General features: G+C 38.2%; 1 protein-coding gene across 5 annotated transcripts in view; it reads left to right on the top strand.

Annotated features, from left to right (window-relative positions):
- MIDEAS (mitotic deacetylase associated SANT domain protein) overlaps positions 1–26651 on the top strand; it is a 54055-nt gene that overhangs the window by 1876 nt on the left and 25528 nt on the right. Inside the window, exon 1 of one of the 5 annotated variants that reach the window (XM_068193399.1) lies at positions 24041–24141. The exons of 3 other annotated variants lie outside the window; for them this stretch is intronic. The gene's annotated coding sequence lies outside the window, so the exon portion shown is untranslated. Of the gene's footprint in view, positions 1–24040; positions 24142–25884; positions 25908–26651 lie in introns of those variants that run through there. One more of the 5 variants, XM_068193398.1, reaches the window with a different exon arrangement.

Raw genomic sequence — 26651 nt, 5'->3', positions numbered from 1 at the left:
AGCAAGGCTTTTAACTAAGACTTTAGAAAACATCATAATTATGCTAAAATTCTTGTAGGTACAACTTAAGGTCCCTAAGATTTATTTTTCAGAAATGCTGGTCACCTGTTATTTTTATCAGCTGAGTTTTGAGAGTACTTGGAATGAATGATGTATCAGATCTGAAAGATTTCAGATCTGGTGCTCAGAGACTGGCCTTTCTAACATTAGAGACAATTTTCTATAAGTGTTATCTACAGCTATTATAGCTGATGTCTTAATAAATGCCACAAAGGCTTGTAAAGTATTTTGAGCACTGCAATGAAAAGTACTATAAAAATGGAAAGCTGCTTTAAAATTTCTTGATGTTCCACTGAAACATATTTTAGCTGAAGGCACAGATCATATTATTGGTATTCCTCAGGTTGTCAAGAAAATACTTCATGTAAAATATATGTGGCTTTGTTAATGAAGAATTAAGGGATCTGCTGACGGTGGTTTTTGTGTTTTATTTTTTTTTTTGTCATTTGACAAACGATCTTAGTGATCCCTCTGTAAGTTTATTGGAGCATTTTGCTTTAATAGAACATATGAAACAAATATGTTAATACGTGCATTACTGTGATGTTCTACTTGTAGATTTTTCTTGAAATTCTACCTCATGTCCTGACTAACTTGACAATCTATGTTATACTGGATGTTTTAATGTCAAAATTACCACTGGTGTAGTTCTTAAAGATTTCTTGAATCATTTGCGGTAGTGTTACAATATAGTCATTCCTTATGCTAAGTCTTTTGGTTTTCACAACCTATGTGGTAGGAGAGAGTTTTTGGCCAGGATTCTTTCGACTTGTATAAAGAGGAGTAGGTAACTTGCACGTCCTTGAGTTGTCCTGTGGTTCTCAGTGGAATTAGTCATAGATATATATACATTTATGTGCATGCTTGCAAAACAAAGGTGTAGCTGTGCTAGCCTTTAACCCATCCAGGTGCATGTGAGTAGTGGTGATATGAAATGATGAGGGCTGTAGCACAATGCAAGCTTTTCAAAAGCCCGCATAAATATTCCAAATGTTAGTTTACATTTTTGCATTTTCACTCTTATGGTCACCTGTCAGTGGTGGCTGCAGAACCACAGGAGATATTTTCAAGCCTGTCATCCCTTTCATGATACTCTTATGTCAAGCTGCTAATCAAGCCCTTCAGTTGCCCCTGACTTGAGGACATGCAGCCTTTCTTTGGAAATGGCCACCTTGGTGGTGTGCGTGTGGAGGTGTGCCCAGACATGTAAGGAGACAAGAGGGACTGCCATGAATCAGAGTGGAAATCTATCTAGCCTGTGGCCCTGTTTGCAAAGGTGTATATATTTTCTATATGCTTAGCAGTTCTTGAAGGATTTCTACTCAAGAAACTTACAAAGTTTTCTGTTGAGCTTAGGTAAACATTTAGCAAACACTTTTTTTAACCTACTGATCAAATTGTGCAATAAGAATATTGATAAGAGCTGATTTTTTTGTTGTTTCACTTTCTCTAAACACTCCCCCCATAATAAAAAATGAAACACCCAAAGTACCAAAACCCTGGTTTGTTTGGGTTTTTTTTGGTGTTTTTTTTTCCTTGTTTTTCTTTTTTTTTCCTTTTTTTTTTTTTTTTTGTCTGGAGCATTGCATAAAATCTTAGTACTGGTTGCAGTAAATTACAGTTTATGCTAAAATGAAATGTAGTAAATATGAATATTGTCTCCTGTGCAATTAGTTACATTCTAAGAGACATGAAGTGAGAAGTAAACCACTTTTTGTGAAATGGGGAGATGAGGAAGGCAGGAGCTCTGGTGGTGAGGTTTTGCAATACATGCCCAAAAAGCTGCAGATTCTGGCACGAGCAAACCAAGGCTCATGAGTCACATCCAAAGGGAAGACTTGTCACTGAGCAATTTGTAAATAGGAGGGATGAACTGCTAATTCAAGGAAATATCCTAAGGACCTTCCCTAATAATTGCAAGTGTGGCAGAGCGCTTTATGTCAGACGGGAGTTGCTTGTACTTTGAATCACAAGTTCTCCCGGCGTGATTTGAGCCTTCAAAATAAGAAATCCTCGTTATGCATTACACACGTCCCTAAAAAGAGGTGGCTGGTCAAGTAATAATGTAAGTTTCTGTAGCTGCATAGCAGCCCTTGCATTCTGTGTGGAAGCTCCCGCAGCTCGCAGTGCACGAATGGCATGTGCCTGCAGCAGGAGGCTCCTCAAGGAGCACTTCTGTGCTCTTTGCACAGCTTCTGTTTCTGGGCGGGCTCCAGCTGTAGCCCTGAGTGCTCTGCTGATCGACTCCAGTGACTGAAAAAGTGATGAGGGAAAGCTCTATTCTGCACACTAGCAAAAAGTGTGAATGCATGCGTTTTGAATGCATTCCGGGTATTTAGGAGCAACCATTCAAATGTGGATGCAGAGATAATCTTGGTAATTAATTCTTTGCTTTTCAGGCTCTCTTGATGCTTTTTATTGTATATTGTGCAACTGACAGCCACCAGATAACAAGGCTTAATTTAATATAATTAATTAATCTATATAATATGATGTACAGATATTCTTTGAAATGTACATACCCAAAAATTAATGTTCTTTCTATGTACAAGTAAATTACATTAATGCCCCTTGTTGAATTGATGGCTGGTGTTAATCAAGAAGTTGAAAACTGGGAAAAGCTAGATTGGGAGGGTGTGGCAAAGTGTTCAGTGTGTGTTAATTTTTTACTTGTTCTTAAATATATTTTGAAGGGCTTACAGCAAAGCATAGAATAATGTTTTCCTTTTTACCCTTAATTAGTGAAAATTAATGTTTAAGTTCTGTGTAATTTGACTTTAGCATTGGTAAGGATTGAAACAAGTTAAATGCTAGTAGTACCTGAAGTAGTAAACTGAGAAAAAGTTCTGATATCTTTTTACTAAATGCATTACTGATACATTACATGTTCAGAGGTGGGATATAAGGAGACAGGGAGAGGAATCAAGCCAGTGTCATGCTTTGTTTTTTCTTTGCTGCCTGTTATCTTCTCACATTGGTTCTCAGTTGCTTGGCTTCCCCCATCATAGGAGAGATTACAGTACAACAATATATATTGGTATATCCTCCTGTCATTTATTTTAGGAAGACACATTAAATGTTGGTGTATATTTATATGTACACGCACTATTTGTTATATACGCTCACGTATCTCATTTTATAACTCAGTTCCCCTGAGAACAGAAGTTTCTTTTCCTTGTGATGCTAGAGTAGGTTGGGAAGTTTTGTTGGTTTGTTTTTTGGGGTTTTTTTTTTTAACCATGCTGAAGTTTTTCATTTTACTGTTTGTGCTATTATTTTAACCTTGAATATAATGCTGTATTTTGGAATTTATCTTAATTTGTTGTCTTTGATAATGTTGCTTTTGTTATTTCTAGGGTAATGGTGATCAAAATATGCTGAATTATAGCTGCAAGTTTTGTTCTCGTCTATTTTTTTATTTTGTTTTTTTGAAGGGCTTGTAACTAGTAGGACTTTTTGAAATGCTGGTTTGGTTTTGCAGCCTGTCTGTGGTACCGAGCTGTATGGTGGATTTCCAGCTATCAGAGTGGTTGCTTCCCTTCAGCAAGGACAAACCAGAAGCTGTAGTTCTCTGGAGCTGCATGTTGTGGGGCAGTCAGCCTGCTGAAACGCTTGTCACCTTGTCTGCGCTGTGCATTGTGATGAGGTCCAAAGTTGAAACTAGTCCCAGAAGTCTGAATAATCTACAAGTACCCTTGTTATGGTGTAGTTCATAGGTAAAAGTGCATTTTTGTTTGGATCCCAAGTTTCATGAGGATGTTGCAAGATTTCAAACTTGACTTAATCATGTATGCTTAGGTGCGGCCTTACCTGCTATGCCTGTGTACACCTGGGATTCCTTGAGCATTTCCTTTTCAACTCCTCCATATGCCACCTGGTAATTTGTCAAGAATTGCATTATTGTTTACAGTTTTATAATATCCTTAACAATAATCTTGGGAGTTTAAACTGTTTTGATTTCGGGCTTTTATTTCTCTCTACATAATGTATTCTTTCATGCATTTCCTGAAAGGACAGTTTGCTGTGTTTGTGGGAAATTACTGCACTTGGGTGGAGAAGAATTTAGCAAAGTATTTTCCTATTTAAATTTGATTTTATACTATTTGAGAACAAAATCCCAGCACTGCCAAATTCCTGGTGGGAGGAGAGAGAGCCACAGCTGTAAGACTTCTGACTGCTTTAGGAGATTCCAATGATGACAGCTTAGGATCCCAAATAATCATGTATGTGAAACTGGCAGGGAAATCTGAATGCCCCTATGATTTTGTTTGATTTCATGACTTTGAAAATTCTGAGTTGAATTATTCTCTTTGAATCTTTTTTTAAAAACTCTAGATGTTATCCTGCATGAGACATGCTATATATTTGGGACAATTATAGTATCCATTTAATTAATAATACAAATTTATTTGGATTTTTTAATGGACAGCTATAGTTTTTTTCAAATCTTTATAAAATACAAGTATATATGAGTATATAATGTGGACTTTCCAAACAATATTTGTTTAAATGAACATGTTTTAAGGGATGTTGAGATGCCTCTGGAGAAGAAAAGGAATATATTAAAAACAAAATCTAGATTTTGTCATACTAGTGAAGCATTACTGTACCCTACTGTACCCTACTGTAAGCATTCTGGTTATTAGGGGCTTAAGCTGTCCTCCTTGACTTACTAGAAAGCCTTTGCACATAAAGAGTGTGATTGTAAGTAAACAACTTAATATCAAATGCAAAATATTGCATTTGATTATCGGCCTCACTTTCTTCTGATTTAATTTCAGCATTGAATTGGTCTTTCATTATCATGATTTTCTAAATACATTTAAGATGTAAAAGAATATTCTAAGACATTTCTTTCCCTTTGAAGTATGAGAACAGCTTTCCTTTTGAAGTATGGGGCTCCTCCTTGGTTTAGTCCTTTTCCTTTGACAAAAGCGAAATATTTCAGGTATGGTACGAGTTATTTTGCTATTGCAGCTTTCTTTCTGCAGAAAATGTACTGTAAATGTTTCTGTAGAAAAATTTGATCTGTGTTAAAAAGACCTTTTATTGCCTAAGAAGATACAAAAAGAATGTGAGGGTCCTTATAAACAATGTATTTTAATTTTGAATTTGAGATGTAAAGAATAAACACTTGAAGGATTGAGGAATTAAAAACCTGAGAAGTGTGATATAGCTGATACTATACTCAGGGTTTGCACTTGTTAATGGTGAATAAGGGGCTGCCCTGCAAGAAGCTTTATTGATGTCAATGATGATATTTTTCTATTAAAAGATGAACAAAGCTATCTGGGCTTTTTTTAAATTTGCAATATAAATAAACCCAGTTACCTTACCTTTAGAGAGGAAATTAAAATTCAGAGCGCTTTGTTAGCAAAAGAAATACAGATTTGAAGCCTTGATTTATAAAGTTTTTCTCTGCAACTGGAAGAGCTCTTTAATAATAATAATAATAATAATAGTAATAGTAATAATAATTACTACTGATAAAAATTGCACACTGGAAAATTCAGTTTCCTTATTCAGGTAATCTCTCCTGGCATTTTAAAATGAACTAGCCTGCCTGTGCACACATGTATGCAATGGGGCAGATCTTTGTTTGTTTGTCTGAGAGTGGCATAAACAGGTATTTGCTGAATTCTTAAGCACAGGAGACAGATGAAGCTGGGGTGGACTGGTCATAAAGCAAATGCATTTCTAATACAGAGATGATACAGCAAGGCTAGAGACCCTTCACTGGCCTCCAGCTTTCACTGCTGCTTTTTAGCCACTTTAAGGATTTCTTTGCTAGGCACCTCTGTCAGAGGTATAATTAGGCAAGTATGAGAGCAAGGGCAGTGGCCCAAATACTTGTCAACACCAGCAATTGCTTGACCACATATACATGGATATTTAGTTAAAGGGACGGTGTGTTTGATACTTAGAATTGATGTTAAAACATCCATGTTGGCAAGATGCTGCTTCTTCTGTGCTGACTAAAGTGATGTTGAAATGGCTTTTACTTTTTTCTTAAGAGAAGTGTTTCTTTTTCCCCAGTGGTGATAAATCAATAGTCTGTTCCAATCCTGATCAGCAATATTCTACTGTTATAGTACTATCAAGTTCCTATTGATATTTGTGGAAGAATGACAAATTAGATGAGAGCAAAACACCTTGTTTTTAAAAGACAACCCACAAACCAACATTCTCATGCTCACACAAAATAAAAAAGTGCCAATATAGGAAGATACTTAGATTTAGAAATTCTTAATGCTTCCTTCATGAGAGATATTTATATTTAAATTATGTTTGGAATTTTGATCTCAAAATGTAAATGCTTACTTCATCCTGTATACTACCATAATAGCACACTCCAAGGACCATGTGACAAAAAGCAAACAAGAAAACTCAGTTGTTCACGTTACTCAGCTGAAAAGCAGAGATGGCACTAATGTTTGCAGCAACCCTTTGGTGTCAAATACAGAAATATAATTTCTTATGAAACAAAAAAAATCCAGTTTTCTATATTCTCTTGAGTTTGAGATCTGCTGAAGAGAGATTTTGAGTATAATTCAAACCTGCATAAGATGTTTTTCTTCTCCTCTTCTGTCAAGGTTTAGGAATGGTACTCCCTAGTCTAGTGGCCCCACTCTCCAAACCACACACTGGTTCTCTCTCCTTTCTCCTCCTCTCCCACTTTGATGGGCTGAAGAGGAGAATTGGAGGCACAAAAGGCAAAGATCATGGGTTGAGCTAAGAACAGTTTACTGGAAACAGCAATGAGATAAGAAAAGGAGCAATAACAGCAACAAAATAGCTGATGGCTCCCTCTGCCACATTTTCTCACCAGAAGGAAATTACGATTTCAACAATCATCTTTTCCCTAGAAGAATGTCCCTTTCCTCCATCCCAGAAATGACATGAGATGGTGTAGAGTAACCTCCATGACCTAGCTATGCCCCTCATGTCTGCTGCAAAAAATAATCCTGTGCTGGCTGAAACCAGGACAACTTCACATCATGAGCATTAGTAAAAAACACTGCACCTGGTCTCAGGCTGCATAGATAAGTCTACAGTTTAATTTTCTGAGGCAATATGGTTTTACTGAGGGTTTTTACCACTTTAGTTGGAATAATATACTACAAAGGTGCAGGATACATCTAGGCGTCTGGAAAGCTAATTACTCTATAGGCGTCCCTTTTGTCAAAAGCAATTTGAGGATCTCATTTGCTAGTGGCGATTGCAGTGCTGTGATAGGGCCTGTACCAGCAGTTCTTACGGAGATCTGTTTAAGGAATATAGCCTGGAAATTGAACCTAGGGGAGCGTTCTAACATATTAATTGGGTTAAAATATTTAAGAAGTTACATCCATACTCTTCCCAAGAAGGCAGTGGCTTTGCATAGCCTTTTAAAATCTGAAGTAAAATCTTATTCTTAATCTCTTTTAGTAGCCTGAAGTGCTTTTATTGTTCTTTCTATGGTGTCCCACCCTTAAAGGGAAATGATGATTTATGATTTCATTGAGCCTTTTATTCTTACTTAGACACAACAAGGTGCTTATATGGAAACGAAAAAGGGCAGCAATAAGGAACCGGTACCCTGAGCTTAGAACAAGTCATGCTCTTTGCCCTCATGCAGAAGAGCATTAGGTCTTCCAGTTGTGGAACTTCCTGTATCTAATACACGAGTCTGCACTCGCATCTACAAGCTGCTAGACTGCTATAGGATAAGTAGGACTAAAGGCAGGCAGACCTGAAAGAGAACAACAAAATGCAATTCCAGAAGCCTTTGTTTTCTGGTGCCATGGGACATAAAACAACAAAATGTTTCCAGTCTGTTCCCTGTCTTGCAAGCTCACTGTTGACAAGTACCTTAAGTCGTTTGTGCCGTGTTATCATTCTCGTTTAAAGGCGAGGTAATCGTCTTCAGCCGAGAGGCTAATAAAACCATACTCTGACCTAACACTCCGTGGCATAATGGGAGTAGAAATGGAGATTCTGCCCCACACAGAGTTGATTGTTGGGCTCACCTGATAGGGGAAGGTGTGGTATGTGAGTCTGAATTTGCATCTTTAAGGCTTAGTGAGTGTTTTGTCACCAGGCTTTGTAGAGGAGTCCAGACCCTCTCACACCTCCTCGAGAAGCAGCTGACATCGCTGTTCAGAAATGGTTTTTGGCACCCTCTGTTTACCTCCAGCAGATAGAGGCACTTAAGCCTTGGGTGAAATAGCAATTTTTCATTGAATTGCAGACATGTGTTTTCCTATATGCATCTGCTATGGGCCCTCTAGACTGGCTTTTTCCTGGACATTATGATTAAAAGCCTGAATTTTAGTTCTCTGCTTAATCCTGTCATGCTTGTTCTAGAAATGTAAGATGTGGAATAGAGGCTTCTGGATTGCACTCCAGAAATGGCGTGTATAGAAACGAGTGCTTCAATTTCTGTGTGGAGCAGATTGAGTAGTTTCCCTAGCCAGGTTACTTACTTGGCTTTCAATCATGTCAGTGAATAAAATTATTATCTCCCTGGTTCTGTGCACTTAGATGATTTCAGTCTGCCTCTTATGCAGAGTTATTTCATACTTTTCTATTTCTCAGTTGGGTAGCTTTGGTAGTGTCACTGAAAAGGTCAAAGATGGAAGAAAAGAAAGTGGTGGATCAACATTTTCCCTTGAAGCATGTGTTCAGGGCATTTTTTACATCTCTCAGCTGCTCTGTTGTGGGTTTTTTTATTGTGAAGATGAATAGAACTACTCTATTTTGCTACATGCTATAAAGCATTTTAAAAAGACAGTTCTTTCTGAGTGACTTGATTTATGAGAGTACAGTATGGAGGTGGAAAAATATTCTTTGTTCAGTGACAGCTCTAACAGAGTAACTGTAAGTGACAGAATTTGCTTGGGAAAGTGCTCTAGGTTAAGTGTAGGATGCCTGGCTGTTTGCAAGTAACCATCTAAGCCATACAGTTTGGATATGTGGAGGCAATCTGAAAATCTATTGACATCTTCAGTTACTCAACTGGTTTATTTTTGGGAGCTCATGAATTGGCAGGACATACTGACCCTGTCTGGAGGGAAAAGCATCATGACTTTGAATGCAGGAGACTTTGTGAATATTTTGTCAAGTTACTTGCTACTATTTTTTTGCAGCAACTATCATGGTGGTTTTAACCCTTTGCTTTCCTCCCTGAACATTTTTGCATATTGTTGATATATTTTAATGAAAATCTACTAGTCTGTCAAGACAAAATGGCTTAATGCATCCTACAACAGATTTGAAGAGTATGAAGTTTTCTTGCATGAAAAAGGGGGAAAATACTTGGTTATAGATTGCTTGTTTGTAACCCTTTGTAATATTAAGCTATTAATATAAGCTATTCCTATAGCTTGGATTCAGGATTGGTCGTGGACACAAAAGGCTACAGTGTAGGAAGGGGAGGGCAGTCTTGCACACAGGTAATATTGGATTGTAAGAAAGTAAGGAGTTGAGAGAAGTTGTATTTATGTTCAAAAACTCAGCTGTATTTTTTGTGAATCTGATACTACTTTTGCTCTATGTGACTGGAGAGGGCCAGCAGACGAAATCAAAAACTGACAGTAACAACTGCAAAGTGAACACTTTGCCCTTCCTATTACGGGGTTTCTGCTTGTGACTGATTTACACAAAACTGTAACCCACTGTGCCTAAGAAAGTGAAAACAGGAAGGCTTTATTGTAGTGTTCTCTTTGTAGCTACTACTTCTGGTCCTGATTTGGAGAGCTGGTGCAAGGTTGCATGGAGTAAATAGGGAGTTTGTCATGGAAGAAGGTGGTTTTCTTTTGGCTTTCATTATTCAGTATTCTGACACCATCAGAAATTCTCAACTTCATTGTCTGTTTAGTTGAAAATTAAACTGTCAGTTTAGTTGAAAACAATTTTGTTGCTGGAAATAAGTAACTTCAAAACATTTTGCTTGATGAAACTTGCAGTCATCTTACTGAAAAGTTAAAGTTGTGTTTGTAGCTCTTAATTATTCCATTTCCCTTTATTCATTCACACAATTAACTTGTAGTCTCACACCAGCATTGCAAGATTTCTTCCAAATGTTGAATTGTGAAAGAGGCGAGTTACCAATCACTTTGAAGGGAAAGAACCACTGATTTGACTTTTCTGTGATACACAAGCAAAATTTAAAAGAAACCCAACAGATGAAGAAATAAAATAAAGCACATGTTAACACTTGGCAAGCTGACTGGACTCACTGAGACCATTTTGCTTGAAATATGTCTCCTTCACCATCTTTTTATTAAAGTAAGTAGAAGTGATGGTGGGTTTTTTGTGTTTGTTTGGGTGTTTTGTTTGTTTGGTTTGGTTTGGTGGTTTTGGTTTTTGTTGGTTTTTTTCTTTTTTTTTTTTTTTTTGTTTTTTGTTTTTTATAATATAAAAAGGAAGATCTGGAAAACTCATGTGTCTAGAATGATGTCAGCTTATCTGTTCAGCAACAGCCCAGTCCCTTATTATTATTAAATACAATTGCTGGAAAAATTGGCCTTGAGGCAGGAATGTTAATTTATTTTTGATGGGTTTTTTTTCTGAAGTGTGTATTGGACATTAGTTTCAAACAGGTTTTTTTTTCCCCTCAGTCTTATCAGTGCTGCTTTTCACCTTACTTTAATACATTTGTGACTTTGTTATAAAGCTATCTAACATACTGGAACTTTCCTTCCAATGCAAAAGTCGAAAATTAAGCTGTGTATATTCGTAGCTTGTAGAAAAGCCAAATAAAGCAGTATAAACATGAAATGACTGTATTCCAGAATGCCTTTCTGTGCAGGACTCTGCTGTGCTGCAGACACCTGCAGCCTGGCCTGCCTCTGCGGGGGTGCTCCGCGCCCGGGGAGCCCTCACTTGATGGCGGTGGGGCCGGGGTGTCCCAGCAGCCGCAGGTCTGGCCGTGCCCGGCTGCCTGCGGGGGCAGCTGCCGGGCGCCTCTTCGGGAGGGCAGCCTGTGACTCGCAGGGACGGTAAGGGGGACACAAACCCTTTGAGAGATAATGTTTCCTCAGGCTATCACTCGGGCTCTTGCTCAGCAGCTGAGGCATTTCATTTAGAAATGCAACATCAGAAAAGCATGCTTTTAGACTCCAAGTGGCTTAGGAACAGCTGTACTGGAGCAGCTAAATAAATATAAGGCTCTATAAGAGGAAATAACTTTTCTAACAGATATATGCACAGATGGATTGTAATCATACTGAGCCCAGTGTTTGCCTGAGCAAGAGAGGAAACCTTTTAATAGCCATCTATAAATGGAAATTTGTGCTTATACCAGCTTCTTCTAGCAGCGATTGGAGAACGCTCCTCCTGCCTAGTGGGAATGAGATAAGCATCTCAAGGAGTTGGAAAAACTAGATGAGCTAGGGACACACCAGCCATGAGCTAAAACAGCAACGTACATTAAAATTTATTGGTGCCCAGATGCCTACAGAAGTGTCTGGGAGCAGTTCTTTTAGAGCAGTGTGAGTGGGCCTGGGTAACACAGAACTGAGGTACTCAGTATGCTTGGAAAGAGCTGGGGAGTATAGCACTCCTGCCAGGGGGAAACCCAGTGTTTTGCTACTTCCAAAATGCAGAAAAATAAGATACAAAAACAAATTTCAAATTTGGAACATACTTAGTACTTACAGATGCACATCCTAAAATATTTTAGAATAATAAAGCAAAGCACTGAGCTGAAATCCTATGCAGACAGCACTTATGAAAATTGCTGCTTCAGGAAGGAATTATGATTGTACAATAGTGGATCTGGTAAAAGTTCATCCCAGATTTGGTTTTTTTCTTAATTAATGAGTGAGGGAGTTCTTTAATATATACTTCAATGAAGTAGTGTCCATCCTTAATTTTCAAATTTTAGGATATTTAATGAAGAGGGAGTTGTTACTGGTGGGATTTTGCTTCAAAACAGCAGCTTCAAACTGAAAGTAATTGGTAGATTTAAACACCAACCTGTCGTCTTAAAATAAATTGACGGCATCTCCTGACAGACATGGTGCCAGTAATCCAGAGGAGGCCTTGGGGCCATGTGATGAAGTTGCATGCCTTAAAGAGTAAAGAGTAAAACATGACTAAGTTAGTGCATACATTTGTAATTATATGCCTGTATTTTTTTCTTGGGAGGGGGAAAAAAAAAAGGGTTCTTAAATTTTAGAGAGGGATGGAAGAGGTGGTCAGTGATTGCTTTTAAACACTGAGGTTTTCCAGAATGCCTGGGAAGGACATGGTGCTGCTTTAGTGGTGCACGTTCGCTGAGGTCTGTGCAGCCGCAGATCTCTGGCAAGAGCTTGCTGTGCTGCACAGGCCAGTTTTCCACAAGCCTCAGCAAAGTTGGTCACCGTGGATTATTCTTTCCACATGTTGATTTTGTGCATGAAGCTACTTTAGGGAATTGAAGCCAAAATTCAGGAGCTGGAAGGTTAATTGTTTTCCTTGCCTTTTGTGTATATGTGTGTGCTATTTACTTGGAGGGAGAGGGAAGAGAGTGTTTACCATTTACAAGTGTACATCTCCCTTCATTCCTTCCCAGGATGATGATGGAAAATATTCCTAGGCTAGTTTAGTTTAATAGCTAAATCACTCTCGGTAGTACTGTTGTAAGTACACAGGTTATTAGCAAGAAACACTCAGGGCTTTGATTTTGTTGCTGAAGAATTAGTTCTCCACAAGGAACAGGAAAAAATGTGACCATGTTCAGCTGAGGAAGTTTTTACTGATGCAGCTAGGCAAGCAAAGTATATGTATTGCTATGGTCTTTATTTTAAACCATTTTTTCAAAGACCACCAGAAGTGTCATTTTACGTACTTAAGGCATTAAAACCTAAAAAAGTAGGAATGTGGAAGGCAATTTCCCTTTTTAACATTGGAGCTGCAGATATACTTATTTTAGAAGTTGACTAGAGAGCTAGTGAAATGATACTGGAAGCTGAGGAACTGACAGGTGGGGTTTTTCCAGCTGCTGCTTTTAAAAATTGAACTTATAAATCCAATGTCTACTAAGGGGAGCTTAGTATATGAATTTTTTCAAATTATTTTTAACAATTTGCAATATTTAAAACTATGAGCAGTTTTCTCAGTGATATTGAGAAAATTGGCACACAACATTCTCTCCATATATAAGAAAAAAGTGCTAATTCCTCTTTACCATGCAAATATCCGTGCATAAAATTTTATACATATATATATAAACAAGAAAAATTTTTTAGAAAACCTTTTATTTCTTCAAGGAAGGAAGCTAAGAACTATAAGAAAAATTATAAACTACTTATTTTTATTGGATGTAGCTTTTTATATATCCACATCTATCTTATTATTACCAGGTAAGCTATAAGTAAAAAAATTACATGAAAGAAATTAGCAGTTACAAAAAGCTACCTTAAAAAAAAAAGGTGGTGACACACTAAGAAGTTATTTATTGTGGCTTAATTGGATGTGTGGTTCATGTCTTTTGGAACAGTATGAATTACCATGATGTCTTTGTGGAACTAAGTATGTTTAACTGGAAGGCATCGTATTCTAGAAAATGGACAAAATCTGCTGGAAATGTAGGAGCAAGAGGAAAGGCATCTGGAGGGACCAGTACACTTGTGGTTTGAGGAGATCTTCTTCTTTCTGCTAGTTTTTTTTGTCATCTCACCCTTTTTCTCACTTGTTAGCTTCTTGTGTGTGTTGCAACACAAATGGAAACCGAGTGGAAACTGAGTATCATGCTTGACCTTAATTGAAGAGTGAATCCTTCAGCCCTGGGCCCCTGGAAGTGCTGCTCGGCGGAATAATCCCTGTCTCTGCACTGGTGCTACTGTGAAGCATTATGCCAACACCAGGGTCACAAGTCTTGCAGAAAGTGAGCTGAAGACAGCTGAAGTGTGTGGAAACCTTGCTTAAGCAGAGCCACTGAGTTTAGAAACGTCTGCAGTAATAGAAACTGCAGTAATAGTCTGCTACCTGCAGGAAGTATATATGTGTAAAAGTCATTCTTTTATCTAAACTTTTTTTCCTAATGGCCTGATGTGCAGATAGCAATGAGTGTGAATTTCCTTCTGCTTTTTCGTTCATTTTTGTGGCTCTGACACTACTTTTGTGACTCTGATTTGTCAGGTGTTGTCTGCAAGGGAAACTTTTGTGCAATATTCAATATTTTCAGTAATAGAACAAAGCCAAAATACAAGTGGTGCAAGACTAAGGAAGAGCATTGACTTAACTATTTAACCTACTGTAATAGGTGAATGTCATCAGTTATGTGCAAATTAGTACTTGTCCTTTCTTTTTAAGTAATACTGTGACAGCATTCTTCATGCATAGCTCTCAAGGCTTAGTTCTGTTGCTGTTTTTTGTCTGTTTTTCCCTCCTGTAAATAGCTCAAATATATGTAAAAAGTACATATCTTTTTATGTAAAGGGAAAAATGACACTGCCAGTTTCATCCGTACTGTTTGCATTTTAAAAACTCTGGGCCCTATTTTTTTTTCTGTGAAACCTGGCTTGATTTCACAACCAAATGTGTGATGGTTCTGACCATCCCTTCCCCCTCACCCTTCAATGACAGAAATCTGACATTTGCTGCTGCAGGTCAAAACATGTAGCCAAGGACCATGGTGCTCCCTGACATCTGGGGCCCTCAGAAGGGGCAGTGGGAGCAGTGGCAGAGCCCTTTCCACAGTCTGCTGAAAGAACCCTTGTTCCTGTAGTCCAGCTGCTGTGATGTGTGCTGTCCTCCTGTTTAAAATCAGTACAGGTTGCTCTTAACTTGTCCAGGTAAAACAGAACATTCAGTCAGAGGGTTCAAGGAGTGGAAGATGTGAGAGCTTGTCCCTGCACGAGTCAGCTCTGAACACGTGTGATGCCTTTTTAATAAATACCTATCTTATTCCTTTAACACTGTCTAGCCTCTGTTCTAGGTAGCCTCTCAAGGCATCACATGCAGTTCAAATGCATCTGTTCCTTGTGGGCCTAAAAGCTGTTTCTTATTTGTGGCATCTCAGATGTTGCAGTTGTGGGAAAAGAACAAAAATTCTTTTCCCTTGGAGTGGTGGTTGGGAATGTGGTTGCAAAGATGGGAGGAATATACATGTCATGGTACTTGCTAAAAGCACTCTTACAGGGTTTTAGAGCCCCCTTTTTAAATTCTCTAATTCCAAATTGTGCTTTTATGCTTATGGTGCTCATAAGTGATGCAAACAGATGAAAGCTTGTATCGACGTTAGTCAACTAATAGGTAAAAATAAATACCTTTATTTCCCTTCTTTGCTCGTATGATTTTGTAATTGCATGCAGGGAAGGAATTGGGTGAGATTCTTCAGCATTATCTAATTCCTAGGCAAAATTAGTAACAATGTCATGATTGCACCTGAATAGGTCTGCCTAGTATCCTGAATTTCTCTGTGTCCCCTGGACACCACCACAGCCAAGGCTAGCGTATGTGCACATAAGTCTTACAGATGACAACTCTAGTAAAAGCTAGCATGATATTTTTAGATCCACAATAAACCTGCATTGACTGCTGTATGCTTATCTTGTGTTTATTAATATGCATGGCATATGGTCTCGTGGGCGGGCTGAAATAGGAAGAAATGTTTTGGAGAGGTTTCATGTGCACTTTAGCCAACCTTAGGATGGGATTTCAAACTGAGTAAGAGACTAAATATGATTGAAAGGATAGGCACTAACCTGAGACTCAGTTTTAGATTATCTCATCTGTCCTAGTTCCTAGTCCTCTTTGGGCAAGTAATGTTAAAATCTCCCTCTCCCAGATTTAGCTGTCTTCAATAAGAAGGGAATAATAGTAATTCAGTTCCTTAAAGAGACATTGCCAGAGTAAGTGCATAAAGAGTATACTCTTTATGCATTCTTTAGTGCTGTTATACTGTGATTCTGAGGCCATGCAACCATGGAAAATAGCAATTGCTGTAATTCGGTTTCTGTGCTATAGTGCAGGGAATGAAGCCATGGACAAAAAGAGCAGTACACCTGCCTAGTGTTGTCATTTTCTTTAAAAAAAAAAAGGAAGCCTAAGACCCCAACCATCGTGCAAATGGAAGAGCCCTTCCCCTTAGGCTGCAGTTCCAGGCAGAGCTTGAGGAGTGTGCAAAGGCATTATAGAACACTGCATCTGTGGAGTATCAGAGATCTCTGCTATTACACTGATATGTATATTTTAATGTTATAGCCTTTAATGTCTACAAGTGAAATTTCATGTGCTTTAGAAGATTTTGTGACTTTTATATAAATTGCCTTAAAATTTACCTCTGGGTGGGGGGAGTTCTACAGTGTACATAAAAAGTAGTGTTCTATAGTAGTTTCTGAATTCAGTATAACTGTTCAAAATGAAGATGCTTTACCTGACATCTTGCAAATGCAGTCTGTAGACAAAACTGAGATAAAGGAAATACAGAAGAATAACCTCATCTTAGTTGCCTTTTGCTTTTTAGTGCAAAACAGGCTGCTTTGTCTCTCTTTGTGTACCTGTTAGAAATACAAAATGTTGCAAGTGACACATGTTGTGAAGATGAATGAATTGGTGTTGATATATTGCTTTAACCGTTGCCAAGTATTACGTAAATGGTAAGTATTCCGATAACATGAAGTTTGTTCATGGACAAGTTTCTTCAGCTACTTTCCCCAGGAGAAATTTGTCTGTGGTATAATAACTGGTAGAATATTTTTCTGCCTTGGTGGATTCATAGATCTTTTCCAAATGGGGAAGAACTGTGTAACAAATGTCAGCCTGCTGAAGAGAGATTGGATGTTCTTTCTTATTGTTTGGAGGTGTGTTGAAAATAGTAATGTCATCAGATGCTGTGGGACATAAGCTGGACCACTTGAAGTAACCTACTTGAAATAAGAGAGTGCTATCTACCTGGTGTGAAAAAATCCTTTAGAATCCATTATCACAAAATCAGAATGGTTTGTTTTGGAAGGGACCTTAAAGATCATCTCATTCCTCACCCCCTGGCAAGGGCTGGCATACTTTGCTCTAGACCAGGTTGCTCAGAGCCCCATCCAAATTGGCCTAGAACTAGATGACTAGATGCATTATGGATTGTAAAGGAGCATCAGTCTCAGAGTTTCTTTGGTGTGAGACAGTCAGTTTAATGGAATCCATATACCTGAAGACACAATTAGTTCATTAGCCCTTCATTCCAAAAGTGAAAACCATATAATGTAAGGGAATTATTTTTTCCTTCATGCTTAAGTGATTTCTTTTGTAGATGGTCAAGTGTTCAGTGCAGATGATCTTATCAGCTTTTCTAGTAAGTTTCTGATCTTTGAGTTGTTTATATCGTGGGTTTTTTTCACAATTTGCAAGGACTTATTGTTCCTGTTAATAGCAATTACATAGCGTGTATCTTTAGCAAATACAGCTGTTCAAAGTGTAATGTGGGATTATTGAATCAAAATGTTATGACTTCAATTAAAATATATTTATATTCCAGGACTTGCAGAGTAAACTGTGCAAGTGTAGGATACTTCTGATTTGCTTAAAGCTCATAGAATTCCATCTACAGGTGGATTAATGTGTAAACTTTAGTTTTTCTCATAGTATTGAACTTGATCATAGTGACCCCAACTTTGTTTTACTAACAACTGAGTCTTTTGTACAGTTTAAAATAGCTTTGTAAGGGTTCTTAATAGAGAACACTTTTCCTCATGCTGTTATTGAATAACTTCTTTTCTTGTTGGGCTGAATCTTTAGGAAATTTCTGACTTTGCTCTGAGTCCATATGACGTTGATGTCACTCATGCCCCATAGTGGAAACGTTTTATAATGCTAGTAAGGATACAAATAAGCCACTACAGAAAAAATGCAAGCACTTTGTATTTGATCCAGTATTGGTGCTAGCCATCTGCTCTTTCCTTCCTCCACTGAAATCCCTGTGGCTAAAAGGAGGAGATTGGGCGGGTATCTGTCAGGGAAGTGGCAGGGAGCTCTGAATCCGGAGACCTGGAGAGTGCTTTGATTTTTTAATTAAAGGTTAAGAAATCAGAGTGCTCTTTTAGTCCCTGGAGTCTTAAAACCTTACTATTTTCCACAGTGTGATCATCCTGCTTGCCTACATCTTTCAGTGTGCCTATTCCCAGTACTAGTGTGCATTTGTTTAGCTGCATTGCTGTAATGCCTGACAGCCCCAGTCATGGCCGAGAGCTTACTGTACCTTATAACAGACCAGCATAGTAAAGAGACCCTTTTATAGTCAACAGTGATTCCAGGAATTCTTAAAAGACATAATTTTAGAAATTTGAACTGAAGCCCTGTCAGTGCTGTAAAAGACTGACTGCACTCAGTCAATACTGTCATCTGTTTACTGCAAGTGTGTGGATGTGGGCAAGCCAAGGTCAGCACTGCTTCAGCTTAGATAACTGCTGATAAACAAAGATATTTCTGGGTCAAGTGAGATAGAGGCAGGCATGTGACAAAAGAGCAACTATGTTATTGTGTGATTTTTTCCTTCACTTTTTGTTTTACTCCCTCTTGTTTGTTTATCACTACCCTGATTGTATCATATCTGAAATTAGACTTCTAAGCTCTCTGTGGAAGACTCTCCATTTAGGCAGTTAGTGGCTATTGTTAAAGATAATACAACTTTTATGACCTCAAAATACTCCATTATTATCAACGTTTTTGGTTTCAAGTATTATTCTCATTTTATGAAACAATTTGAAGTGGCTTGCTTAAGGTGCATGTCTGTATCAGAATTGGAAGCTGATCCCAGATCCCAGGGGTTCTGCCTGTACATGTTGTCTCAGCTATTGTCCAGCCAGACTTGGGTGAGTGATGATGCCTGCTTGACAGTCTTAAGAATGTCTCTGCCAAGGGCTAAGGCTGAGGTATTGAGTACCTTTATATTTCTCATGAAGAAACCTCTGGGAATAGAAAGTATCACTGTCTCTATGAACTTTCACCATTCTCTTCCCTTATTTGTAGCCCATTACCTCTTGCAAGCCTCAAAGGAATCTGTAAAACAGTCAGACTTTGTTGTTCTGTACAGTGGACATCTGTGCAAGCCTGGTTTTGTGTTGGAGTGCTGAAGGGGTTGAGATGGGAACAACTGAACCTGTAGCAATCTTTCCCGCTGCAGCTCAGTGCATTCAGTTGTTTTCTTCTCAGGGCTGAAGTGCAGAGGGATTTGGTCAGTCTCTGGGGTGTCCATGCAATTCTGCAGCTTGTATGTTTGTGGCAGGAGGGGCATTTGTAGTGAAGGATGTGTTGTGGTCCTGTCAGGTATGAGAATGTGAGGGCAGGGAAAAGCTTTTGGCCTGCTCTTTGCCTTTGGAGCCTGCTGTGATTCCTGCATGTTAGTCTCTGTTGCTAGCAACTGCCTTCCCAGACAGCTCCAAACAAAAAAGCTTAAAATAACTGTCTAAGGGTTTACAATTAGAACTGTTAACCCATTTCCAGTGGGAAAGAATTATGTTCCTGTAACTTTACAAAGCCTGAAAGCAGCATTTTGTACTTCGTAATTACTGTGCTCATTCTGCTAAGACTGCCCAAGCCTCTTCAAATCAGGGTTTATCATGATGACAGATTATAATAACAATTATTCTTAACTCCAATAAGTTTATAAACATTAACCAATATAAGAAATGGACCATGTACTTATTTTATTAAAGGATAAGCCTGGTCTGTGTTGCAAAGTCATTTGTAAAGATGGGCTTTCCTGTGTACGTGTTTACAAGAGTCTGGATTGTGGAGCTGCCTCTCTCGTAGTGCAAGACAAAAGACTGGTGCAAAGTCTGGTGCAAATCATAAGTAATTTGTTTTCATGTGATGAGGTTTGCATGAAATTTCGATTATTTTGGAAACAGCACTCAAAGTTTTAGTTGAAAATAAGTGAAGATCTTACATATCCTTTCAATAGCTGGTAGAAACAACATGGTCAGTTCCTTTAAAAAAATCTGGTTGTAGCCTTTTTTCCCTTTTGTTGTTTGTTTAATTGTCTGCTAAGTTTTAAATTTTTAGTCTGTCTTTTTAGTAGTTTTTCTACCTCATCCATTCTCATTTTCTTCTGGTGGAGCTGTTTGTGTAGGCTAGGTTTTGTCTGCCTTGTTATAAGACTAATCAGCACTTGATGGGCATTTTCTTTGAAGCAACTTTTTGTCTTCCTCATCCATTAGAACAAAATTTCGTGGAAAATCCTGGGTGTGTTTTGAAAAGGAAACCTCCAATACTTGTAGCCAGGTTTACAGCTTGAATTGAGGAAGACAACCCCAAAAAATAGGTTATTTTTAAGTGTTCACCAAGAGTATATGACTTTCCCCTCAAAGAACTGTTACCTGAAAACTTCCCTTTGAGGTGTATCTGAGGTGCTTCAGACCCTGTAATTCAAAACACCAAAATCCTTCTCTGTAACATCCTCCATACTAGGATGGATCTGTGCGTTTAGATTCAGTATGGAAAAATTGTGGTGATGTGGATAAATAAAATCACATCCATGGATGTAAAAAGTAGGTCAAAATAGAATCAGAGTGCATGCTTTGGTGAATTTGAAGACCATTGGAACAGATATGTACCTAATTAAATAATGTTTAAAGGGTTGCAGTTTCACATTTATTACCTCCTTTACCATAAACTAAAATCTTTTCTTGAAGTAGGACTTGTATTTCTCCTTGGATTGGTTACTTTGTGAGGTGTAGTTCATGTCCTTCCATTTGGGTATGTATATTTTCCCCAGACAATATGGTAGTTCTAGATTTTGTGTTATTTTGCTTGCTATGGATAATTAACCTCTGGTGGTGCTGAATGTCAGGAATGGTTTCGATTGAAGCAGTAGTTTGTGGTATCTGGTGGTCCAATACAAGCGACCTGATTTTGCTGGCATGTAGTCCGTCACAGCATGACCACTTTCTCACATGTTTCACCTCACAGAGCTGATGGGTTTTACTTTTGAGTCTCTGGTTATTACAGTGGTGTAATAAAGCTTTATTAATTCCCATGCTCTGAAAATGGGAAAAATGAAAGTGGCAGCAAAGTAATTTTAAGCATGTCCTCAGGGCAGAGGCGCCCCTGTAGTCAGTCATAGCTTCTGTCTTTCTCTGCAATAGAAATGGGCCAATCACACGAAAATTTGGGTAGGTCATAAATGTCTGCTATGCATACTACTTATTTAGGTATGTGTTTGCTAGCCCCAGGCAGGCACCTTCAGGAATCAGTGGAAGTTGCCAAACTTCCTGGATGCTGTGTTTTCCCTTTTGTTGTCTGTCTGTGAAGCAGCTTTCCTTTCATCTCTTTGTCTTTATTACAGGACTGCTGTAGGATTCCTTTTTTTGCTATGCAGTGTTTTAGTCTTCACCATTTCATAGGCTTTATTGATTCTAGGACTTTGATCTGATAAATTCCCTGGATTAGTTTCATACTTGGAGGTGTTAGGGGAGATTGATACCTAATTACATTCTTTTGTAGTGGGCTTCTTTTAAACTACAGACTGCTCAGTTGGTTGGCTTTGCTTGTTGCTTTGGGTTTCAGCTGTTGCACTTCTGTAGTGCCACACTCCTGGAAAACACACCTTTTGCTATAGAGACAGTCATTCTGGGTGTCTGGAAAATGCCATACCTTTTGTGATAAAGTGACAGAAACATAAAATCATCATCTTTGTATTTATGTATTTGGCTTTCTTGCACAATATTGTGTTTTGTAGTCGCTTTGAGTTTTCCCCTGGCTTCTTCAGAACATAGATTGCTGTGCTTAACTGTATAGAATTTACAAACATGGTTTATTTTCTGTGCTGTTATCCTTCCTGTTCAAGGTGTCTGAAGGTGGTGAGTGGGAGGTTGAAAACAATCTGCAGGAATTTTGATGTAGCTAACTGTCTGGAAGAAAATGTGACAAAGTGAGTGTGCAGGAGAGGCTTTGGAAGGAGGGATTGAAGCTGTTTCCATATGCAGCAGGGTAAGCATAGGCTATATGCAATAAGCCTTGCAAATCTTTTACAAAAAAAAAATGACCCGTGTTTTCAGCCTTTTCTCTGTTCTTACTCAAGACTTGCAATTGGTGCTAGTGGTTTCACAGAGGCAGATTTCTGCTAGCTGGAACAAGTTTGTGATGACTTGTAACTCTCCAGTCATTTTCAAAAATGCAAACCACAAAAGCCAGAAACAAAATCTACCCTATTGAGCCTCCTCTGACCTCCTATTGCACTGAAGGAATTTAAACTTTTTTGTCTTTCTGCACATGTGTGAATAGCACACCCAGCTTCCATCTTTCACAGGTAGATTTAATTAAACCCATGTTTTCTTTCAGGTTTGAAGGGGAACTGGTAGCTATTATATTAGATTGATTAATTTTTGACCTTGCTTCTTGTGTGATATTAGAAGTGAGTTGTTTCCTCTGTTTCTCTTCCTTATTATTAAAATATATATTATAATTCTTTACGTGTTTCATAAATGTGAGATTTTACCATAATAATGAGTAAATTGGAGAAGGAAGGTTTTATTGCTCTGCCTCAGAAGGACACAGGGTAATTTGCTGCATTTGTCTTAAATGTAAGATTGTTCTTGGAATCTGTCCATCATCCTGGTTGAAAGTGATTGAGCTGCTTACTGGGGAGAACCATAATTTCAGTTGCTGGCAGCAGGAGGACTTACTGAGAAATGATTGTCATCACCCTAATCTGATAGATTTCCTGTAAGGAACAGTGACAGCATTGTTGCAGTTAAGGCTGAGAATGTACATTAGCTAGAACAGAGGAACACTTTATTTTACATGAATAAAACTGTAAAAGAGAGGAATTTAAAAGCTAAGATGGTGGAATAAAAGATGGTCTACAACTGCAGCTACAACTTGTTAATATTCTCAGCATCCTTAATTTTGCTGAAGTTTGAGGAGAAATCAGAGTCTTTCCTGAGTCATTTCTGCAGCATTCTGTCAGAGAGAAATGTTTGCAAATTATCTCAAAGGAGAATGAGGAATGTGCACAATTAATCTTTTTTAATCATGCCAGATATAGCTGATGTAGCAAATGAACTAAACAAAGCACAGGACAGCACAGCCCTCAAAAAGTGAGCCGAAGAGTAAAGTTCAAGATTACTACAGTGTGTGAGGTCATGAACTTGATATGTGAAACTGTACAAATACACATATGCTTAGTTAAGAGAATATTTATAGAAATGGAATAATGGTGGATAGTTACCAGTTATACAGGCAACAGTTGCCAGTTATACAGGGAACAGGTTTTGAAGAGAGATAGAGATATTTTACATTAAATGGTTATCATTGAGTGTTTTTTATTTGTTCCCTAAATAAAATAATCATTAACTTTAGTTAAGGTTTTATATCAGGCTCTCCAGGCTAATAGTAAACTCTGACAAGATAGTTGCACTGTGTAGGGATGTCTTAATAATTCTGCTTTGAACTGGGTAAAATTTGTTGATGGGTGGTCTGGCTGGTAACAGCCTAGTGAGTGGCTCTGAGTATCTGTGCCCTGCACCCTTCCAGTATCTATTTTGAAAGGACTTCAGAACAGAATTCTGGATGCAGGAAGAGACTGCTCCATAGTCCTGTTGTATACTTGAGGAAGTCCTTCAGCATTCTTTGCATAAATTAACTCATATGCTGTTTTATATGTGTTCATGATTTTGTTTAATGCATTAGTGCAGATACGCTAGACAAGGTTTTAACTAAAAATGCTAAGCCTAACTTTTCTCAGTAAGGTGCCATGAATTACTTTCCTTAGGTATTTTTCCTTCTGGAAAATACTGCATATGTGCCCATTAGATACGTATACCTAATTCGTCATTCTTTTTAGGTGTGGAAGAGAAAGCCTTGCAATATCAAAAATCCCTTAGAAATATGAAAATATTTACAGTATTAAAGGAGGTGATATACAATTTGTATTCATCTGGAGAAAGTTCAGGAGAAGTTCTTGAATGTCAGAAGCTCCTGGAAGTGAAAATAACTGATGATGTTGCATGCCAAATCTTAGAGTTATTAAAACAAAATATACTGATGCTAGGTTCTGCTTTTTCTCTGTGCAATGTAAAAGCAATGCTAAGTATCATAACACCTCTGTATACTTGGAAGCAAGACACAGTATCTTCTGGGAATTACAGTACTGGAACAGGCTCTGTGCTTTATTCAAAGGTAAGGAATGGTCCAGGGTGTACTGCTCCAAAGCACTTAAGCCTGGAAGCATGTTGCCATTTTCCTGTGCTACTGCAGGCTGACTCTTGTGCTGAAATTCAAGTAAAACAAAACAAAACAAAGCAAAGCAGAAAAACCCCAAAGCTGGTAATTGGCTGGGATGATGATTGTGTGAGCTCATTCCCCCAACCTCAGGAGGGAAGCCTGTTTAGTCAGCCAACAGTGCTCATGCAGTGAAGCTGCCAAGCATGAGCTTTCCTGAAGCATAGTCATGCTGCAACTTGAACATTTATCACTGCAGTTTAAACTATGAACTGTTATTATTAGGATGACATAGAAGATACTTTTCTGTAGATTTTCTATATGGAAATATCTTCTAAAATGTGAATTTTGTGATACTTTCTTTTACCATTAAATACCAGATGCACCAAATCCTCCTTTATCTTGGTGATCTCTTAGGATGTAGTTATTTTTGCCTGTAACTGGGAGAACTGGGATGTTCATTAAACATGTTTTTTCAAAGTACCTTAAATCTCTTTTCTCCCTGGTCACATCCTTTTCACTATCCTGGGTTTTGTGCTGAATAACAACTTCAATTGTACATATTCCTTTTCCTCATTTAGGTTATCTCTGAATGTACTCCTTTTTATTCTTTGCATCTTAATAGTTTGTTAGATCTCTTTCCCAGATTGCTGCAGTTCTAAACTGGTCTGAGTTAGACCTTGTGATGCTGGTGTCTTCTTACCTAGTAATAGAAAAAGTAGAATCAAAGTCCACACAAGTGTAGGTTTGGAAAGTTGTGCTAATGCAATGCTTTTTTCCTAATGTGAGAGTCCTCTTTCTAAAGGTCTTCTGGGTACTTTACTATGAGGTGACTGCAAATCCCAGCCACGACTATTAAGAACAGCATCAGCTGGGCTCTTTCTTACTTTCTTTGGTTGAAAACAAGGACCCTTCATGTTGAAAGTTGAATGACATCTTTTTGACAATTATTGTTGTATTTTTCTTCACAGTGTAAAAAATCTACAGCAGCATTTCAGACAGCTCTCAGGTTAAAACTTGATGTAATGGTAATGTCTTCTAACTTTCAATATACAGAAAACCTTCCATTCTTTTTAACAGAATGCTATGACTGATTGTTACAAAAGCATCAGTAGAAGGAAAATGTTGCCTAGTTTGGAGAGAAAAATAGCTTGTGATGATTTCACAAAGTAAGACTGTCAGAAATCACTCTTAGTAGTATTACCTCAGGTGTTGAAGTTTAGCTGTTATCTCTGATACATTTGCAGTACTGCAGAAAGCAATGAGAGAGGATGGATAGCATTAAGGCTTTTGAGAGGCATATAGCAGCTTATCCACCTCTACATTTTTGCTACCAGGGATCCAGTTTCCTGCTGTAAGATGTTTTTTCCTCTCCTATTGAAACTTTGAAGTAGGAAAAACTTACTTTATGAAATTTTCGTTTGTGTACTAGTTGCAGTTTAGAGAGAATTTTCCATCTCACGTGTCCATCATTTCTCCTATTTTTGTCCTGTTGTGATAGTCTTGGGAAATGAGCTGAGACGTTGTGCTTAGAGGAGGGAGGAATGCCCTGGCTCCATGCTGCGGGGTGGCAGAGGTCCATGGTTTGTAGCCAAAGGCAAAGGGGAGGCAGTGTGGGGGAACAGCTATGTAACAGCCTGAGGAAGTGAGTCACTTCACTCTGAAACACAGTCCCATGGTTCCAGTTGCACTGAGCCAAGCTTAGCCTCTGAGGTGGAAGTTGCGTAAGTTAATTAAAACTCTTTGTCCTTTCCTCCTTGTCATGTTCCCAACCCCACCTCAGTGTTAAAACCTGCACTGTACCCATATCCGTCTGAGGAAGCTCAGGTTACAGGACTTCAGTGTGCTATATAATTTTGGTTTATTATTTTTCATTTTAGAAACGGGATAAATAGATTGCAGGCTTCGTTGGAGGGGATGTGTGTGTTAGTCTTACCTGCTCCACTCAAGAGAAACTTGATTATATAACAGAAGGGATGTAATAAGAATAGGGTTTTAACAATTTGCTGTAATTTTCCTGGAATATATTGGCAGTGGGATTTAAAGTGGAACAGAATGCACACTGAAAAGGGTAGGAATAGAGACTTACACTAGAATGTTAGTAGTGGTAATCTGATAATATAATTGAATTTAAAACTAAACATCTAAAACGGTTTTAGGTGTCCAAATAGAAATACTAGTGTATGTGTTCACACATTAGACCTTAGTCCTGCAAGCTAGCCTCTTAGAGTTTGTGGATAGCTTTTCTTCATGGAAGAAGAGAATAGGAGGGTAGAATTGTTGTAGAGTGCCTGTTCTGGAAAGGCTTTCTCCTATTATGTTTGTAGCTTTACACTAAGATATTTGCTGATGTCTGCGAGCAGCTGTTATAACAGCAGCTGCCTGAACTACCTTTCAGTGACTGTGATCTGAGCAGGAGCAGTTTCTTTCAGCCGTTGAAGAAAACTTCTGAGAGAGCAACAGGTTGA

This window comes from Anomalospiza imberbis, chromosome 6 (genome assembly GCF_031753505.1).
Source record: "Anomalospiza imberbis isolate Cuckoo-Finch-1a 21T00152 chromosome 6, ASM3175350v1, whole genome shotgun sequence".
In the NCBI taxonomy this organism is placed as follows: Eukaryota; Metazoa; Chordata; class Aves; order Passeriformes; family Viduidae; genus Anomalospiza; species Anomalospiza imberbis.
The sequence above is the reverse complement of the archived record's forward strand: the minus strand, read 5'-3'. Positions and strand labels throughout refer to the sequence as shown.